Genomic DNA, 16,344 nt, shown 5'->3' on the forward strand with positions numbered 1-16,344 from the left:
AAAATATCAACCTGTGGTATTGATCACATGCCAGCTGCCTGCTAACTATCCCCATGAATGACCAGAGACACACTTTCTACTAATAGCATTTGGCTTAGGACATTGATCCACATACATTAATGTATCTAAAACAATGAGATATGTATGATTTAACCCTGGACAGCTTGACACCCTGATTTGTTATCCATAGACTTGAACTTATATAACTCCAAAATTCATTTTACTCTGTCTTGTTGCCTGAATCAAATCTTGCTTTGACTAAGCATAGAATTATAAACATGTATATCAAACTGAAAATTTTTAAATAGAATGACTTATAAATGACTTACTGGAGCTATGAAAGTTTTAGACTGAACAGCAACATTCTGAGCTCTAACTCATGAAATTGTGTACAAATGAAGTACTTCTGGATTTTGTCCTGGGGAGGTACCATGCCCTTTGCAAATTTGGAAAGCAATACCCAGAATTCATGCTTTATAGTAGCTGTTACTCAGAGGTGAGTTTCCAGTTTGATCATAATGCTTTTACAGTCGACATATCAAATATATTATAACCCTCATACAGCAAAATAATCAACTGAGTGTCTACGGTTTGAGCCCCATACTGGGCACCAAGATGAGACTGGCTAGCTGGTGAGTTATTTTTCTCTGTGATTAAAGAATGTAAGGGAAGAAAGAGTTCCAGGGAAAGTGAAAGCAAGATTTATTGGCATTGTAAAATATTTTTTGGTAGAGAAGGGATCCAATATATGGAGACAGTTGACTCTAGATCCCAGGTTTTTCTTTAAGTACCCCTGGCTTCTGGAGACCTCCCTTCTCTATTGGCCCTGAATTATTCATGTATCCCCTTTAGTATAGGGATTTGAGTTGGCCATGAGTCAGTCAACTCTCCCATGCATGCTCACAAGCACAGAAAGAGCTACATACAGTAGAGGTCTCTATCTAGAGGTGTGGGTATAGAAAGAACTGGTTGGTTGGTTGGGTTAGGGTGGGGCCTAACCATTCTTCATTTGTAGTGTAACACGAAGAAAAACCATATCAGATGAAGGGAATAGGAAACTTACTGCAGGGGAAGGGGTGGGTGGCTCTCCTCCTTTTCTTCTTTACTCAGGACCAGAAGTGTATTTAAGAAAAAACAAACAAACTGTGATTTATTCTCAGGAGGATTCCTAACTGCCTTGTATTCTGATTTAATCCAACTCAGATAAATGAAGTCCATACAAAGAGATTATGAAGACTTCATTTAAACACATATGATCCAATGAGACCTTCATTCAAATGGATGATGAAAACTACCAAAAAAGTGTAGAAGAGCAGTACAAGGCATTGCAAGAAGTATTTGTCAGGTAGATCCAGTCACTGCAGTTGTACTAGGTTGTAAAGGAAAAGGAAAAACTACTTTCTTAAGAAAAGCAATGTTGGACTGGGCATCAGGAAACTTATGGCAGAATAGATTTCTTCATCTCTCCCCTCGCACTTAACAATATCAGAGAGTTGAGCTTAGCTCAGCTTATGTTAACTAAGTTGTCTGAGTCTTCAGAGACACTGGAAGATATCTGATCTGATCCAAAGAGAATCTTGTTTATCCTGGAGGCACTTGAATACCTGAAATTTGACTTGGAACGCAGGACAAACTTGTGCAAAGACTGGGAGAAGATGCTGCCGACACAAATTGTCTTCAGCAGTTTGCTACAGGAAGTAATGCTCCCAGGATCCTCTCTGCTTCTTGAATTGGGAAACCCAAGTGTACCAAAAAATCTATCCCTTGCTGCGGTATCCAAGGGAGATAACTATTCATGGATTCACTGACGAGACCACAAAGTTCTATTGTATGCGCTTCTTTGCCAGTTACTAGAAAGGCTTACAAGTCTTTGATTATTTAAAAACAAGTCAACAATTACTCACTTTATGCAGAGATCCTTATATATGCTGGGTGTCCTGTAGTATGTTAAAGTGGCAATGAGACAGGGGAGAGGAAATAAGCTTAGTTGATGTAACAGATTCGATTATCTACACAAGCTTTATAGTGAGCTCATTCAGATCAGTGTATGACAACTGTCCACCTAATCAGAACAGAGCAACATCAAAGACCTTGGCTGTGTACCTTGGCTGTAGAGGCATGTGGAAACAGGTATTTGTGTTCAAGTGTGAGGATCTCAGGAAGAATGAAATATTGGAATCTGAGGAGGCAGTGTGGCTGGGAATGAATTTTCTCTGTACTCAAGGTGACAACTTCATGCTTTCCCATCCTATATTACAGTCGTATTTTGCTGCCCTGTTCTATTTCCTCAGACAAGAGAGAGGCACAACTCACTCTGTCATTGGAAGCCTACCCCAACTTCTAAGAGAAGTTTATGCTCATGGCCAAACCATATGGCTCCTGACAGGGCTATTTGTGTTTGGAATTGCCAGTGAAAATGTCACTGACATACTGAAACCACACTTTGGTTTTATACCATCCAAAGAGATAAAACAGGAAATCCTCAAATGCTTTAGTAGTTTAGTCAAGCAGAGTGTAGTGAGAAACTGATGAATGCCCAGAGTTTGTTTGAGAGCCTACTTGACAACCAGGAAGAAAGCTTTGAAACAGATGTGATGGATCTATTTGACAAAATGACTGTTGATATTAATAATGTTGATGCACTGTCAGAGGCTACATATGGTCTGCTGAAATCTCAAAAATTAAAGAAACTTCATCTGCATATACAACACAGTATGTTCAGAAATCTATAAGCCAGAAGATGATAACTTAGAAGACTTTGAATACAACAAAAGGTAAGCACAACTCTGAAGCTTGTCTTCAGCTCTTCCAGTTTTGCCTTAGCGTCTATGCATAATTTTGTATGTGTGTTTGTGTGCATGCTGTATCCATATGAATTTGTGAACAAGTCAGAGGAAGATGTGGGGTGGCTTTCTTTGTTGTCCTCTGCCTTCAGCTGTTGAGAGAGTCTCTCACCACCCTTGAAGCTCACCATCTTGACTAGGCTAACTGGCCAGCAGAATACCAGGGTCTACCTGTCTCCCTCTTCTAATGTTGAGGCAACAGCCTCAAGCCACCATCCTCAGCTTTTTACGTCAGTGCTGTGGATCTGAAGTCAGGTCCTCTCACTTGCACAGCCTACACTCTCACCCACTGATCCCTCTCTCCAGCATGGCATTTCCTAAGTTCTTACACATCTATGCTTGGGTGTTTAGATGGCATAGTCAGGAAGCCTATCTGTTGAGTCTTGGCACTGCCATTCGGAGCTATGTGGCCCTGGAAAGTTGTGTCTTGAGTTCCTCCATTTATACAAAGAACAAACTAGTGACAAGGCCAGTTGTGAGTTGGAAATGTGAGCAGCTTTGTTGCAGTGTCTGGCTCTTTTCCTTCATCCATAGAGTGTTTAGTGTCCTGGTGACTATACTGGAGAAGATTCTGGGAACTCGTGTCTGGTTTGAGGCTGTGCTCATACTACATTGCTCTAGTTGCCTTGCTTTGCATTGGCTTTAGGCTGCTAGCTCATACTTGATCTTTCAAATGTGTAGCATCTTTGATGATATCATTGGGTGTAGTTTGCTATTCATTCAGGAGTCCCAAATATCTACCTGAATTCACATAGAAATCATGTTTTATCACTGCAAGAGGAGACCCTAGAGAACAGAGAAGGCTGGGTGTCTTCAACAGTGATATGTACCTATTAACAATGAGTCTCCCAAATACTCAATCTAGTTCACCTTATCTCAAGCCATGCTTCTTTATTATTATTTTTATTCAATGTATTTTTTTGCAATTTCATACCTATAGGTAATGCATTCTGGTTACTCTCACCTTCTACTCCGTTCTGTTCCCCTTCCACCCCATCACACTAACTTCTTCTTTATGAGCTTCTTTCTCACATTCACGTCTTTTTGTTGTGTCAGCTGTTGAGTTTAACCAGGGCTATCAGTGTGTGTATGGGTTTGGAACTGTGCATTAGACTATGGTGGACTGACTTGTGGGTACAAAACTGGAGATGGCTGCTCCTCCCTGAGAATCCACCAGTAGTCATTATGTTAGCAGGGAGGGGCAGAGCTGTGTGAGGCTCTCCCCAGCTTCTGATTGACTGGTAACAGGCCCGGTCTCGTGAAGGCAGTGGAGGTATCCACAGCTCTTATGGGATTAAGACCACAATGGCTACACCATGCCCAGAAGATGACATTTTGTAGCACACAGGGCCCTCTCTCTCCTCTCTGTCTCTGTCTCTTGGTGCTCCTTTTCCTTTTTTTAAAAAGATTTATTTATTTTTATTTAATGCATATAAGTGTTTTGCCTGCATGCATGTCTATGTACCATGTGTGCCTCATTGAGGGGGTTGGGAGTGATCTGCCTATCTTAGGAATGTCTCAAATTGAATTTAGGCACCAGAGAATAATGATGTGTTTTCTCATTGCAGAAAGGCAATAAAATATTGGAGTATGTTGTGCAAAATTTTCCAGGACTTGCAGGTGTTGGGTCTGGACTGCTGTAATTTCAATGAAACTGCCATTAAGCATCTCTGTGACTCGATGTATCCATCTGCTAAGAATCCTCAGACTGTGTTTAAGCTTCAAAGCTTGTCATAAGTTTTATAGGCATCCATCCTTTAAGTAGATAGAAGATATTCTATCTCTTCCTTGAGGAGACTAATGCATAAATAAATACAGAACTAAATCCAAAGTAGCAAAAGCAATAGGCAAGAGCCACATATCTGAGGTTCTTCTTTTTTCTTTCTTTTCTTTTTCTTTCTCTCTTTCTCTCTTTCTCTTTCTTTCTTTCTTTCCTTCCTTCCTTCCTTCTTTCTTTCTTCCTTTCTCTTTTTCTTTCTTTCTTTCTTTCTTTCTTTCTTTCTTTCTTTCTTTCTTTCCTTCGTTCTTTCTTTCTTTTTTTAACAGAACCGAAGTTTATTGAGACTAATGTCCATGCATGTATAAATTCACTGCTTTCAAGGCTGGTACAATGTTTGCTTCTTTCCTGCAGTACTTAATATTTCTCTACCAAACTTGGAAAATGGGCCACAGACATGGTCTAATAAGGTGGATGAAACAACTGGAGAAGGTCCTAGTTGTAAGGGAGAGACACTAAATGCTAAGCAGCACACTGTCTTCAAAAGCGGCATACCTGTGGGAGAGTCTCTGTCCATCTTGTGAGAGGCAAGGGTGTCTGTCAGTCTCCTCTGCTAGCAGGTGAGGGATCCTTGGTTTCTGGTGTTTAGCTGAGTTCTGATTTTATTTTAAAGTCTTATATATTTTAAGAGCCTATGATTTTGAGGTTTGATGACCAGCCTTCCTGGATTGTTGGGGTGAGAACAGTGCTCTCTGGATGCTCTGCTTACTTAACAGAAGAAGGGAGAGGTTTTTGTGTTTGCTGCCTTGCTGCCTGCTGCTTTGAGGTCTACTGCTCAGTCCTCTGTGCGCCTTGCTTTGCATCCTCACTTCTTTCCTTAGTTTTCAGCAGCCCCCCTTAAAATGCACCTGAATTTGGTTAGAACAGTGGTTTTAGGATATGTATGTAAAAAAAAAAAGCGGCATACCCTTTTTACTTTGTAGTAATTTGGCTTTCTTTGTAGGTAAGCATTGACACCGGCATGGAGAAAGGCTTGAGTGATACAGAAAAAAATCCTGATATGGTTATTTCAATAAGAATTCCCTCCTTGAACATCATTAAGTTCCTTGCAATATTGAACATTATCAAAAGTACAATAGGGGTACAGCTCTGTGGTAGGACATGTACTTATTAGAACACAATCCCTGGCTTGATCCCCAGCACCGAAACAAAACACACACACACACACACACACACACACACACACACACACACACACACACACACACCTCCAAAACTAACACCAAAAATCACAGTAGCAACTTAGGTGAAATGTAGCAAGAGAGATTCAATTGGTCTTTCAGACTAGGAAATGGAGCTGTCAGTGCTTTGGATGTGAAATCTACCATGTGTCTGGAAAGTCATTCTGTAATTTAGGAGCAAGTACATAGGATATGAAACTTTGTCACTCCAAGTTCTGGCTGAACTCATGGGCTATGCCACCTTTGTTCCATTTACTGACAAATTTCCATTTTGTGAAGGAAAGAAACCTTATAGCACATTTTGGATATAAAGACAGGGCAGTGTAACTTAAAAACAACTCTGGAGACTGTTGCATTTATATTTGGTTTTAACAGCTATTTTGTATCTGAGCAGTTGCACTGGTTGCTGATTTTGTAAAATGTCGAGTGGTCATGTGCTTAAGTTATGAATATATCAATGTGAACTATTAATGTATTTAAAGTGATGAGTTCTGTAACAACTACAATGTGCAGTAAACAAATCTCTAAAGCGATGGTTTAACATTTTTCTCATGAGGTAAAGAAGCCCATAAAAAAATTCCTGACTGGCAATTCTTAAATCGGAAAACTCAATTTGTATAAGATAAAAAATGAGTGAGACAATTCCCAAAGAGCTGTAAATCCAGATTCACTAAACTTGCTTACCTAATGCTGTCTTTCTAAACAGTGTTCCAATGAATAGATAGTTTTATTTCCTGAAGGTGTTCTGTTAAAAATGTCACAAAGTTGGGCATGGACCATATGAAATGAGAAATCTGCCACGTGTCTTTAGGAACAGTACTGGTCCCACTTCTGCACCACTTGTGAGGCCCAGGTGCCCCCTCTAGTGGTGCCATCAAGGATGGCACAATTTGTGGCCTACTTCTTAGGACCTTAGTCCACAAACATGGTAAGAGGCCAGATAGCAAATATTTTAACTTTGCAGGCAATACATTCCAGTCTGTCACAACTACTTGATTTCCTTTCATAGTATGAGGCTGCCACAGGTAGGTCATAATGAAGATGTGGCTGTATTCTGATAAAACTTGGACTTCATAAGATTTGCATGCTACAACTGTCATTCTTTGGGCCATTTCCCCCAACCATTCAAAACATTAATGACCACTGTCAGCTTGTGAGCTGTACAGAACAGCCAACAGGTGAGACTCGACCTAAAAGTAACATTTGGTGAGTCCTTTCTAGCTGGGAAGGAAATGCTATGTTGTCTGAAGTAGTGTTCTGGAGTGGAGCAGAGGCACTGGAGTAAAGACAGGAAGAAGTACCTACTTAGTGGCATCTGACTCCAAGGCCAGTCTATACAATGGCCTTGTTTAGTATTTTATTTTTCCCTGGGATAGTGGCAGCATGAACATATATATACACTGTGAAACTTGTTTTTCAAATTCTAGGTAAAAACAACATCAGTAACACAATTATGAATACGTATTTACAAGTAAGACATTTTCCATTAGCATGACAATTTTCATGATAAATTAAAGTCAGCATAAAGGGACATGTGCAATAGTGCATAATAAAAACATTCAGACCATCTCTGTGCTGACAGCACTCCTACACTCCTCTGGGCATTAAATCTGACTTTAGAGATTTTACTTCCTTACCCTCACACATCTCTGTCATTGCTGAGAAATGAGACTGCAGGCAGCTGCAAGGTTTGGTCAGTCAGGTGTGTACTCTTTAGTGAGCATGCTGAACATTTGCCCCAACTTTGCTTTTGAAACAATCCGCTAACCTGCTGAAGATCAAAGGACAAACCTGCATATTTACTGATTTGGCTGCTATGCTTATAGGATAGACCTGTGTGTTTGCTGATTTGGCTACTATGCTTATGGAATAATAAATGTGTAAGTCACTGTTACATTTTCATATTGCTCCATATATAATTATCTACCACATGTCAATTCTATAAACATTCCCAGTAGCATGTAAGGTGATACACATATGGATCCTTGTTCTGTTATACGAGTATATCACCACTTAACAAACAGAAAAGCAGCAGTGACTCTCCTAACAGCAAAGGTTTTCTTAACATGATGACACCACTTCTGTTTGGTTCATAGAGAAGCAGCCCCACTTCTAGAGTGGAAGGACAACATCCTCTCTTTACCATGAGAGCTCTGTGGACACCTTCAGCCCTCCCACACATCAGTCAACAGCAGAGTTTGGCTTCGACATCCTAACTAGAAAAGTGTACTATTGGCCATCTGTTCTGATTGTTAGCAACTACTGCAATTTCACTCAACTTGTGCTTTTATTCTTCTTTGGAATGGCAGTTCCAGGACTCACTAAATAGAGTATTAACAAATGAGAATGTCAGCCTTCTAGAAGTAACATATCCATCTACCGTAGAACAAGTCCAACTTTTTCCGAGTCTGTCCCTGGACACCGCCAGTTGTACAAATAATACTGTAAGTTCCCGCCTCCTATACCAAACTTGAGTTTTTCCAAGAAGGTTTTATTTCCCATCAAGTCTAGTGCATTGAATACATCAAATCCTTTCAACTTGGCTATAATGAGCACATCATTCGTGAGGTCCAGCAGGGGTGTCTCTGTGTGAATGTTGTAGAAGGAATAGACAGCCTTGAGGCTCTTGTGAGCTGGGTGGTGCATAACCGTGGAGGGGAGTGTGTAGAAACTCAGGAAATCAGTCAGCTTCCCACTGGGACTCTCCACCACAAATGTGTTAATGATGTGCTCCCGGGGGAGGAACCAGTGCTGTGATGTCTTTCGGTTCCATTGGTCTCAAGCCTGAAGTCTTTGTAACATCCGGAAGTCTGTACAGCTTCATCGTTCTCTGTAAGGTCATGTTTCTACTCAAGTGAGAAAATTTCACCTCTACCAGTTTCCTGGGGTTTAGGAATCGGTGCCAATACCTGCATGTGGCCACAGGCTTAGGAAGAACCACTCCAGCAGTATGCACAGCCTGAAAGATTCCTTCTGGGTTCACTCTTCTAGTTATTTATCGAATTAACACTTGGGCTACCCGTTTTGATCTCGGTTTCTTATGGACACAAAGAAAGTTGATTTCTACCATCCTCTTCACACTGTCATAAATTCGGATGTATGCTGGAATGGCACTTATGAAACGTACTAGCTTTTTATGTGAAGACACTCGGACCCTCCAGAGCCATTGCAGAAGCCAGCCTGGGGGACGCAGAGCCCACAAGAGAAACTCAGGCGAATAGTCAAAGAGGAACATATTGTCATCATCTTCCACATAATTCTAATTCAGCAATGTGTACAATTCCTTCAGCACTTCAGCATTACTCAAGTCTAAAGTGTCCCACATAAAACCTTGTGGCAAAGAATACGGTTCCTGGCTGATATTGTCCTTGTCTGGTTCAATTGCACCATGAGATGTTATGACTTCATTCAATTTGGGCACTGGCTGTGTGTCCCAGAACTGGTATCTGTGCTTTGTGGCCTCATCAATGTTCCTGGCTGGGCCTTGGCATGAAGACAGCAGCTCCATTGCTCTCTGGATGTCCTGTAGCTTCTGAATAGGTATGGTGGGATTTCATGGCTGCTCCGCTGAAATCTGCTGCCAGATGGCATTGTGTTTTGAAGACTGCTGAATTTTAATCTCTTGGGAGTCAGAGGCAGAATCGGACTTGGTACCCCCAGAATTCGGCTTCTCCTTTTTTCTCTTCTGTTTCTTCTTTTTAGTTTTTGCTCCCAAATCCCCTCCAGGGCTTCCTTTGGCGTGTTCCGTCTCCTCCTCATTGTCTCCGACTATCTCGCACGTGTCCTGTTCGTCCAGCTCTAGGCTCTCCTGGCTGGCCGCAGACTCGCTGTCCTCTGCCATCGCGGCGGCTCTGAGCGGCTGGGGAGGCGGTGCTCCGAGCCCTGAGGTTTTTCTATATAGGGCTTTGTAAATGTTTATACATCGTGTGTGTGTGTGTGTGTGTGTGTGTGTGTGTGTGTGTGTGTGTGTACACAGCCAACAGGAGTTGGTTATGTTCTAGAGACTGCAATGAATGTTAACTAAAAATCTAGTTTTTAAGGTTATTTTGATTGTGTCTATGTATGTGTGCATCTGAATTGGGTCCTCTGGAGTGAGAGTTATAATAAATCATGAGCTGCCTGACATGGATAACTAGAATGCCCAAACAAGCATAGTTTGTGAGGCAAAGTGTGGAAGGGGATGTCTACAAGTTGCTTGGCCATGTACCCCCACATCCAGGTATAATTCGCCATTTGGCCTTATTGCACAGGTGTCCCTTCATGACTAACTTTGGAGATGGTACATTATTTCACACTCTTCTTCCACTACCTCACCTGAAATCTGTGAACCTGTATGGCACCAATCTCTCCGATGATGTGGTTGAAAATATGTGCTCTGTGCTGAAATGCCCAGCATGCAGAGTGGAGGAACTACTGTAAGTCAGTGCATTGTCTACACTAAGCAGTTTCATTAAAATTACTTTTAAAATCACTTTTAAGGTTTATCTTTGAAATTTCTGACTTGCATTTGCACATATTACACAAAATGAATTTCATTATGATAGTTTCTTTTTCTCTTTGTAAAAATGTGTGTGTGTGTGTGTGTGTGTGTGTGTGTGTGTGTGTGTGTGTGTGCCTGTATGTAGGTACCTTCAGAAGCCAAAGAGGGCTGTGAGCTACCTGATGTGGGTTCCTGAATTTAAACTCCAGTCCTCTGTTGAAGCAGCAAGTGCTCTTACCTGCTGATCCGCTCTCCACTCCCCCATGACGCCCTTTCGCCAATGTTTATAATGTACTTCGATCACATTCACTTGTGTGCTGTTGGTTCCCACTCCCTTCTGAAAAATTTCCCCTTGCATTTTGATGACTTCCTTTGTTTTCTGATGGCTTGAATACCAACATAATAGCATATCTGGATTGTATTACACTCATTACTTGGTGTGGGGGGCAGGGCACCTGTGGAAATCAGAGGTCAGCATGCAGAGGCACCTTGTGAAAACTACCAGCAGAGAAACAATCCGTAAGTAAAACTTCCACATGGCCTTTGATGGAAGGCTAAGAAGAAAATGGGAGGCAGCCCTGCAACTGCAGGGCAATGTGGAAATGGCGTGAGAATGAGTTGAAGTCGACAGGGTACTGATGCTCTTAAGCTACATGATTGATAGCTCAGAGTGAGTTTATCACCACTGGTGCTGTGGTATGGTGGCTCATGCTGAGAAACTTGCATTGCAGTCTTTTCCTCTGGCTGTGTACAGGAATTACAAACCTTTGTCATTTCGTGAGAGCTTGGTGATGGTGGCAGAATCACTTCTTCTGATATTTGGACTGTGGCCTTGATTCCTGACACAAAGCTTCCCACCTCTTGGCGTTCTCCAGGTGTATAGGATCAACTTGCATTCTAATGAATGGTCTTTGGTGGGCAACTGCATAGTGACCAGTCCCCAGAAGAACCAAGCTGGAACCATGTTCTGTAACTGTCATTCTCGTCCCCCATCCTCTGTGAGAATGTTAGTTTGGAGTTAGCCTATCATGTTTACATGATAAAGACTCCATTAAAAAAATCCCTAAAAGTTTGGAATATTTTCATCCTGCTTTGTATTAACGGTCACCTTGACTCAAAGAACAACATCTTGATTCAGTGATTGTCTTTATCAGATTGGGCATGACTGTCAGGGATTATCCTGATGGTTAATTAATATATGAGGGTACAGTCTGCTATGAAGAGGCATGGTTCCCTGGGTGGGTGGTTCTGGTCTTTATAGGAAGTCTAGCTAACTAAGCAAGAAGCAGCTCCTTCATGATTTTTGCATCCAGGTTCCTGCTCTGACTTCCCCAATAATGGACTGTGAGCTGGAAGTGTGAGCCAAACCATTTACTCTCTAACCAGCTTTGGTCAGGGTGTTTTATCACAGTGATGGGATGAAAGGAAAACCAGGGGTCTTCTAGTTTGGCAAATATATCCATATGGAGCATTCAACATCCATAAGGCAATGTTCACGTACTTGGGATCCTTCCAGATCTTACTCAATGCTCGTGATCTGTTTCTATTATCCTCCATCATATCTTTTGAATATACTAAACTGACAAGGGAGATAGCAAAACCCATAAGCTTTATAATCTCCTCTGTAAGTTAAGCACAAGGAGCAGGTTTTAATAATGTCAGAAGCACAGGTTTAATACAATGGACTTTCTAACTGATAACTGAAATCTAGAGGGGAAGGTCACTGTGATGGACTCAAGAAGTATGTGTGTGTGTGTGTGTGTGTGTGTGACAGTGATATTGGTAATCAGACATACTGGGTTACAGACCATATTTTAGTGATGGGGTCTATCTCTGCATTAAAGGGCAGGACTTCTACCCACTACATTCCAGTAACACTCTATCTCTCTGTTGGTTCTTGTGGCAACCCATAACCTCACCAGCATTTCCAAATGGATCCCAGAGAGTAAAAGTCACCCATATCTGAAAACCATTGGCTTGGGCTTATTCCCAATCAGTAGAACTCTGTAATTCACAATGATAGTCACAGAATTATACTTACGAATTAAATAAGCCTATGATGTAGGTGTGGACTGGTATGTACAGTATTAGAATCTGGGTCATTTGTTTGAACAATAGGTAGTCTTACATAGATCACCTGAAGATGTTATTCCTACCCTGTGACGTGTATCTCTAATGTAGGTTGGGGAAATGTGACATCTCAAGTGAGGCTTGTGGCATGATTGCTACTTCTCTAATCTACCGCAAGGTGAAACATCTCTCGTTGGTTGAAAACCCCTTGAAGAACAAAGGAGTGATGTTACTGTGTGAAATCCTGAAGTATCGAAGCTGTGTCCTGGAGACACTGATGTGAGTTGGTCTGGGAGAGCATGCCCTGGAGATATTGCAGAACCCTGCACATGGGTGCAGCCATCATAAAAGTGATCAAATACCCACTAAGGAATGCACGAGGACAAGGTATGTGTCACTAGACTCAGTCACTTGTCCATGCCTCAGTTGCCAAATCAGTAAGTGGAGCAAATGCAAACAGATACACCATGAGACCAACTTTAGACAAGGAATACTAGCTCTGAAATTCCCTATATATAATTTTTAGCTTAATGAATATGAATATTATGGGATAAATGATGCCCCTGGAAAGAGATTGGATACCAGGCAAGAGGAGAATATAAATACGAAAAAAATTCCTTTCAAAGGCAGAGCTTCCTCCATCTTACCTAAGTCACTGTAAACTGTCTCCTGCCCTGAGGTTGAGGTTGGTTGCTCATGGTAGCAGAATACCAGACTAATATTGGGATCTAATTGCTAGCAATCCACGGAGTTTATTTAATGATCAAGGAATTTATTTGGGGATTAACTCACAACCATAGGGGATTTATCATACGGTCTAGGAGAGCTCAGCTATGTCCCATGCTGAATGGCTTGGCCCAAGATCTCGACATCCAAACCACAAAGTAGCCAAGAGACAGATGCATATATGCATCCTAGGTTTTACAAGTTCCCCAGTGACGAAGCCCCAGGGGCATGTTCCTCAAGGTCATAGGCAGGTGTAATAGCTACAGCTGCCTCACTAGGGTCAGTGCTTCAGGGCATGGCTCAAATAGCTACCCACCACAGACTATTGTCCCAGGGAAGCCATAGTAAATAATTTTATTGTTCCATCATTCAAAGGCCTTGGGATGGGGAATTACTAAAAGATACCTGGGTTCGTAGAAGAGAAAGATTATACAAACACAAAATTAGTTATGTCCTCTCTGACCATGTATTCATGCAGTAGTATGTACACATGCAGCTTACAGATATGAACATGAATATAAAATGTAAGAACAGTGAATATGGACCATTATGGAGACATCTATTTATGGAAGAAAACTAGTGCAGTTTGGAAAGGAATGTGGAGGAGAATGGGGAAAGGATATGATCAAAATACATTCTCTCTATATATGAAATTATCAAAGAATAAACAAATAGATTTTTAAATATAAGTGTAAAGATAATGAGTGTTTAGTCATTTTTATTTTTTAGGTAAGCTTAGTGATAAAGGCATGGGTGGAACAGGCAGTGAGAACAGATGAGCATCAGATATGTTCATGGGTGAGCTAAGATGTAGGACAAGCTTTAAGTATCTCATAGAAAGTGAGTAGGGACACAAAAGGGAGAGGCTTAAGATTATTAGATTGGTGACAATGACATTATATTACTATTCACAAGTTTGAGAAAAGCCAACACTGTATCAAGTTATAATGTATGAATAAGGAATAATAAACATCATGGTTAGGCAATTAAACAATGAATGGCTGAAAACAGTCATTTTTACTTCAATGTTTTTTAACTTTAATCTTAACATCTTGATAGATTCTTTATATAAACATCTAATTACATATCTATATATGTGAGAGGGTCCCTACTCTCTGGGAGAGAATCATGCCTTCTCTTGACACTTGGTACATTCCTCTTTCATTCCTAGGGAAGGGTGACAGGGAGGTCAGCATAGAGGTGAAGAGAGGCAAGTGATTGTCAACAAAACTTCAGATGCTGATATGGCTCAGTGGGTGAAGGCACTTTCTGTCCAGCCTGACAAACTGGGATGGACCCACATAATAGAAGGGGGAGGATGGACCCCCATGAGTTGACCTCTGATCTTCCATGTGCACTGTAGCATGTACCCGTATAAACACATACAAATTAGTAAATGTAATGAAAATAAACAGCACTGTCTTTTTCACTCCAGACTGGACAAATCTGCATTGACTGAGGAGTCACAGATGCTACTGCAAGCTGTGGAAACGAAGGAAAAACTGGATATCTTACATTGTCCCTGGGTCAAAGAGGAAAGCGAGAGGAGAGGTGTCCGTCTGGTATGGAACAGCATGAACTGATCTTGAAACAATGGCTGTTCCTTTGTCATATTTCTCCTGTGTACCCTGTCCCAAGTTGCACACCTGGTACTGGTAGCTGATTCCAGGGTTGCTCTTTCACAGTGTCCTGCCCCCATCCGTCTTTATACTTCCCCTCACCACTTTGCAATATTTAGATAACAAATACATTCAATAAACTCTGAGCATGTTTGAAACCATGAATGAGTCCTTAATGGCTGTCTTAGAGTGTTGGGGTTTGAACATGAAGAGACCCTGGTTCTCTTACAGTTCTGGTTGGGAGTCATGTTTGTAACATGTCTAAACTGGTGTTGTTCTCAGTGCAGTGAACATCCACCTGAACTGTAGTTCATGCCATGATCCTAAAAGACAGCAACGTCACAATGCAGAAAATGGGAAACATGAAGATCATATCTAGAATCCCCAAAGTTAAAATCAGGAATCCATACTTTTGGAAAAGTGATCTCAAAAATTCTTTTTCCAAGTTCCAGGGATCAGGCCTAAGGTTCACCCTTTATTCCTTCAAAGAGGGGCTGGAAAGATAACACAGTGGTTTAAAGTGCTCCCCGCTCCTCAGAGGGCCAGAGTTCAAACCCCAGCACATACATTGTGTGGCTCAAAACTGCCTGTACCTCCAGCTCTAGGGTATCTGATGTGTTTCCAGGCTTCCACAGACACCTACATGCAAGCACACAGGTTCACATATATACACACAAATAATAAACCTCTAAAACTTAAGATTTTACATGTTAACTGTTAGTCACTACTATGTTGGCTGTAAATTACCATAAAGAACTCAGTCCTATTTAAACAATATTTTAAATTTTAATCATCTAAACCAGTATTTGTCAACTTGTGGATGTAACTTCAAAGGGGATTGCATATCATGTATCCTGCTTATCAGGTATTTACATTATGATTCATAACAGTAGTGAAATTACGGTTATGAAGTAGCAATGAAATAATTTTATTATTGGGGGTCACCACAACATGAACTGTATTAAAGAGTTGAGGCATTAGAAAAGTTGAGAACCACTGAATAGTTAGATTATTTTTCTTTTAAGAAAATATTTATTATATGGATGTGTGTGTACCAGGTGTGTGTGTACCATGTGTGCACAGAAGCCCTTGGAGGTCAAGAGGCCATCAGATCCCCCGAAAGTGTAGTTACATGTGGTTATGAGCTGCCATGTTGGCGGTAGGAATGGACTGGGTTCTATGAAAGGGTAATGAGCACTCTTCATCTCTGAGCCATCTCTCAAGTTTGTAAATTATTTTTTCAAAAACTAGAAAAAGTATTCTTACTAATTCAGTTGAGCTTTCCTGGTAGAAACAACTGGGTTTTTCCACCCTAATAATTCAGCTTCAGTTTGACTCTGGTATGCTTAATGCAATGTAGATTTTTTTCCTTAACCTAATGAGATTCCTACTCTTTAATTTTAAATTATTTGCATGTGCACATGAGTGAAGTTGCCTGTGAGGCCACCAGAGGGCACTAGATCCCCTGTATCTGGATTTAAAGGCAGCTGTGAGGGTCTGGTGTGGATGTGGGCAAACTCCCTTCTTCTGCAAGAGCCATGGTGCTCTCAACTGCTGAGCTGCCACTCTAGCCTGACCTGATTTGAGTTCTAACTAGCAAAATGTTGACCCTTTGTTCCTTATAACTAGAGATTTAAAGCTCAGGCAG

General features: G+C 41.1%; 1 protein-coding gene and 2 pseudogenes across 6 annotated transcripts in view; 1 reads left to right on the forward strand and 2 right to left on the reverse strand.

Moving 5' to 3' along the window:
- LOC107399359 (3-beta-hydroxysteroid sulfotransferase-like) overlaps positions 1–16,344 on the reverse strand; it is a 230,626-nt gene that overhangs the window by 63,024 nt on the left and 151,258 nt on the right. The gene's annotated exons all lie outside the window — the stretch shown is intronic.
- LOC121826285 (NACHT, LRR and PYD domains-containing protein 9B-like) lies at positions 1,212–14,660 on the forward strand (annotated as a pseudogene).
- Positions 7,694–9,642, reverse strand: LOC143273117 (glycylpeptide N-tetradecanoyltransferase 2 pseudogene; annotated as a pseudogene).

The sequence above is a fragment of the Peromyscus maniculatus genome, chromosome 1, assembly GCF_049852395.1.
Source record: "Peromyscus maniculatus bairdii isolate BWxNUB_F1_BW_parent chromosome 1, HU_Pman_BW_mat_3.1, whole genome shotgun sequence".
In the NCBI taxonomy this organism is placed as follows: Eukaryota; Metazoa; Chordata; class Mammalia; order Rodentia; family Cricetidae; genus Peromyscus; species Peromyscus maniculatus.